Source organism: Tamandua tetradactyla, chromosome 2 (assembly GCF_023851605.1).
Source record: "Tamandua tetradactyla isolate mTamTet1 chromosome 2, mTamTet1.pri, whole genome shotgun sequence".
NCBI classification, from domain to species: Eukaryota; Metazoa; Chordata; class Mammalia; order Pilosa; family Myrmecophagidae; genus Tamandua; species Tamandua tetradactyla.
The window spans coordinates 113,213,929-113,219,097 of record NC_135328.1 but is presented as its reverse complement, the minus strand read 5'-3'; the positions used below and the strand labels follow the sequence as shown (position 1 = coordinate 113,219,097).

Genomic DNA, 5,169 nt, shown 5'->3' with positions numbered 1-5,169 from the left:
GGATGTGAAAACAATAAGAAATAAATATTTAACACAGTACTGAAATATTTAGCCAAATAATTTCCTCTAGGATAAAGGGGGTCAAGAATGGTAATCTCTGCACATATACCTCGTTTGGATAAAATGGTTAGCAAAAACTTCTTAGCTTAGAAAAAAAATTTTTAAAGCATCATAAATTGAACTCATTTGAGGTAAGTTTTCAGAGAAAACTTCGTTTTCCTTTTTATTTATTTATTTTTTGATTTTTTATCAACCCATAAAACACCATTGGGCTACCCCTCCTTCACAAATCCTTGGATTCCTTTTATGGTCCTGCAGCGTCACAAAGCACTAGTAAAATCAGGTGAGTTGAATCTTAGCTGTTAAATAAAACTTTCATTTCGTGAAAAAAAAAAAATAAGCTAAAAAAAAACTACAATGCTACAAATTGAATGGATATTTAAATTGCATGACAACCTCATTTTTTTTTTCTTTCCATTCGGAATTTTTTTTTTTTTTTTAATTCTAAGGAAGAGAAAAAGCCTGACATTATTTCAGGGGCTTTGCAGACTGCAATTAATGGGCTACATTTAGGGAAACTGGTAGTCTTGAATTTTCCATTAAACTACAGAGATTCTTGACTGGAAATCACCCCTTAATACTAACCTTATTTATTTGTGCAGCCTAGGATTTCAAGTTTATTTTCAATATGAAATCCTACACTAATCCTTCCCTTAGTCTTACATTTACAAATGAAATTCCACTAACACATCCGTTTTTTAAAAAATAGTTATGAAACTAACAATAACACTACTTCTTAAATTGAAAAAAAACTACGATTGGCTCAGCTAATAAATAGGGTGGGCCATGGTGGCTCAGCTGACAGAGTTCTCACCTGCCATGCCAGAGACCCGGTGCCTGCCCATGCAAAATTTAAAAAAAATTAAATTAAAAAAATACATATATATATATATATAGAATAAAGGCAAACATCCATAACTGTCCTTAGACAGTTCATTAAGATAGTCTATCCTGTTAGGCAACATGTGATTTGCATAACACTGAATCTGAATGATAACTTGTAGTGGATTTTGTTCTTTTAAAGAGGCCTCAGCAAAACATAAAAAAAGTCATTCAAAACTAACAAACTAAATAAATAAAACAATCATTCAAGACCCCACCATAAAAATAATTGCTTTTTGGTAGAAAGATAAACGAGATAATCTTTTCAAATATTCAGTTGAATTAGAAAATCAGGTTCGAGTTCCAATTCAGGGATGCTACTTGCGGTCCCTCCAGAACCTGTTCACTAAGTACCTGGTGACTCTGTTGATAAAAACTTATAATTCTCTAAGCTAGTGCTTGAAATAAAGCCAATTGCAACTATACTTCAACAGTTTTTACTGTGACAAACCTTGAACAAAATGCAGATCATTATTTAAGCACCTAAAATTAAGCTTTGTGTGATTTTGTACCTCTTGCTATGCTTTCAAAAGGAGAATTCTAAAACAGCTAGGGGTAATATTTGGTTTTTGTGTATTGAGCTTGCATTCTACAAACTTCCTGCCTTAGGTTGCCATGCTGCTATAACAAATATCACAGGCTAGCTGGCTTAAACAACAGGAATTCTTTGTCTCATAGTTTTGGAGGATAGAAGTTCAAAATCAATGTGTCAATAGAATTCATGCTTTCTCCTCTAAAGACTGTAGCATTCTGGTACTGGCTTGCCAGCAAGTCATTACTCAATCTCTATCTCTGTCACATGGCCATCTGTCTCTTCCTCCCCACTGTGTCCAAATTTCCTCGTTTATTAGGACTCCTGTCATAGTGGATTAGGGCCCATTCTGATTGTCAGTTGGCCTCACCTTAACTAAAAACATCTTCAAAGATCCTATTCGCAAATGGGTTAATATTCACAAGACCAGGAGTTAGGACCCGAACAGGTCTTTTTGGGGATATGATTCAATCCATAACACTTCTTATGCTAATTTATCATTTTTAATAGGTTTTTGTTAATTCCTTAGGATTTTCTAAGTATGTGATCTGTGAATAGAGGTAGTTTTACTTTTTCTTTCGGAATATGAATGAGTTGTTGTTTTTTTGTTTTTTTTGTTTTTTTTTTTACCTAATTGCCCTGTTTAGAAGCTCCAGTAAAATGTTGCATAAAAGTGGTAAAAGTGAGATGGTGGGATGGTGGCACAGTGTCAGAGTTCTTGCCTGCCATGCCAGAGAACTGGGTTCGATTCCTAGTGCCTGCCCATGCGAAAAAAAAAAAAAAGTGGTAAAAGTGGACATTCTTGTCTTGTTCCTGAATTTAGAGGAAAAGCTTTCAGTCTTTCACCATTAAATATGATGTTAGCTGTGGGATTTTTTTTAATGTCCATAATCAGGTTGAGGAAGTTCTAGCCATTCTTAGTTTATTGAGTGGTCTTATCATGAAATGTATTGAATTTTGTCAAACCATTTTTTTTTTGCACACATTGTGATGATCACACAGATTTCGTCCTTAACTCGATTAATAAACTGCACTACATAGACTGATTTTTAAATGCAATTTTATTGAGGTATATACTATGTATTCACAAACCATATAGTCATCCAAACTGTACAATAAGTGGTTCACAGTATCATCATATAACTGTGCATTTGTCATCACAATCACAATGAAAATGAACAATACAAAGATACTGACCTGTAGTCAATGAAAATGAACATTTTCATTACTCCAAAAAACAAAAGAGAGAATAAAAGTGAGAAAGAATATCCAAAACATCCCATACTCTCCTCCCCCCATTATTCATTCAGTTTTTTGCCTTTTTTTTTTTTTTTAATCATCCATCCACACACTGGACAAAGGGAGCATTAGTCCCAGGTTTTCACATTCACACGGTCATATCCTAAAAGCTGTATAGTTATTCAATCACATTAAAAAATCAAGGCTATTGGATTACAGTTCAGCAGTTTCAGGCATTTCACTCTAGCTACTCCAATACACCAGAAACTGAAAGGGGATCACTATATAATGCATAAGAATAACTTCCAAAATGACCTCTCGGCACTATTTGAAATCTCTCAGCCACTAAAACTTTGTTTCATTTCTCTTCTCCCTTTTGGTCAAGAAGTCTTTCTCATTCCCACAATGCCAGAGCCAGGCTCATCCCCTGGAGTCATGTACCACATTGCCAGGGAGATTTGCCCTGGGAGTCATGTCCCATGTAGAGGGGAGGGCAGTGAGCTCACCTGTGGAGTTGGCTTTGGGAGAGAGACCACATATGAGCAACAAAAGAAGTCTCAGAGGTGACTCTTAGGTATAATCATAAGTAGGCTTAGTTTCTTGTTTGCAGGAATAAGATTCATAAGGGCCTGGCCCATCAAATTGGTAGTCCCCAGTTAATGTGAGAATATCAGCTCTTTTGCAGGTGGGGAAGTTTAATATTTCTACCTTTTTGCCAAGTCCCTCAAAGGGACTTTGCAAATACTTTTTAATCTTCTGCCCAGATTACTCTGGGATGTTGTGAAGGTTTGAATCTGTTGTGAACCTCAGAAAAGTCAGGTTCTTTAATCCTCAGTAAGTATTGCTGAGTGGGAGCTTTATGATTGTTTCCATGGAGATATGACCCACCCAATTGTGGGTGGTAACTTTTGATTAGATGGTTTCCATTGAACGTGTCTCTTCCCCTTCAAGGTGGGGTTGCTTACTGGAGCCCTTTAAGAGGGAATCATTTTGGAAAAAGCTTCAGAGCCCACACAGACAGAGACCTCTGGAGATGAAGAAGGAAAATGCCCCTGGGGTGGGGGTGGGGGAGCTTCCTGAAAGAAGAAGCTGAGAGAGAAAGCTAGCAGACTTCACCATGTGCCCTTTCAGCTAAGAAAGAAACCCCAAACTTCATCGTCCTTTCTCTTCTGGGTTTATTTGCTTTTAGCTTCTTGCTTACTGTGGCTCTCTCTGTCTGAATTTCGGTCTTTGATGAAGAACTCCAGTAATAGACCCATCCTAATTGAGGTGGACACACCCTAATTGAAGTAGCTTCATCAAAAAAGGCCTATGGTTTTTCCGGAAATATGGAAATGGTGGTGGTAGTTGGAGTCTAAGGACTCTTGTGACGATCTCCGGGTGTCCTCTGAGAGAGACGGGAGGATGCTAGTGGACTCATCTTCCTCTTCGCTGCTGCTATCCTTGCCCTCTCCCTTACACTCAGTACCAGACAGTATCACCTAACACTTCCCCTCTCCCAATGTCTTACATCACTTCCCAGGAGATTAAGTGTATTCTGCACTGGTTTGCCAGTTGGTCAGATCCCCAGCGTGAACATTTCCTTCAGGACTTGGTAGCTAAGGCAGTGCCAGGAAAATTACAGCCTCTGCTGGATGGTCTGGAGCAACTTAGTGTATCTGGGGCAAACCGACCACCTTGTATCTTTGAGTGCCAGTTACGTCTTTGGGATCAGTGGTTTCGAGGTTGGGCTGAGGAGGAGCGCAATGAATTTGTCAACCAACTGGAGATCAATGAACCAGAATTTGTGGCAAAGTTTTACCAAGCAGTGGCTGCTACAGCTGGGAAGGACTGATAGGCATTAAAATCAGAGAAGACAACCACAGCTGATGGAGTTGAGGCCATGACCTTACAATGAGAACACAGTTCAAGTTGTGCCATTTAAAGATTTGGATATGTAACCTGATAATCTGACTGAACTCACTCAACAACATGAGCATGGTTATTTTAAAGTTAATAGCAAATCAGCTAAACTCCTATTGTACATGTTTTCCATCTAAGAAAATCTAGATCATCAGTGTGCCTCTAAGCTTGCTGCTTTCCAAGAAATGTCAAACACCCAAAAATTTGATGGCGGCTTTTGCAACGCTAAGTAACAGTAGTATTGTAATGCAAGTTTTGCCCTGCCACAGGCGCATGAGAGATATAAAGTAGAACCCTCATATCCCAGCAATGAGAGAATAAGGGTAATAAGAAATATCATAATTTTATAGTTTAGCTTGATTCAGATGGCTGGTTTCACCACCCTTACCAGATTCTGGCATAACTATGTGATATCACAACCATTAGCATTCCCAGTGATGATTTATTAAAATTATGGAAAATCAGGAGACAGTTACTCTTCCATTGATGTTTGTTTGAATCCAAATAGTAACTCTTTTTCTAAAACATATGATATCCTTGGTGTTCCTATCCTC

The 5,169-nt window shown here is 37.9% G+C and overlaps 1 pseudogene; it reads left to right on the top strand.

Annotated features, from left to right (window-relative positions):
- The first annotated feature begins 4,117 nt into the window (after window positions 1-4,117).
- Window positions 4,118-4,906, top strand: LOC143661520 (uncharacterized protein C14orf119 homolog; annotated as a pseudogene).
- The last annotated feature ends 263 nt before the right edge of the window (window positions 4,907-5,169 follow it).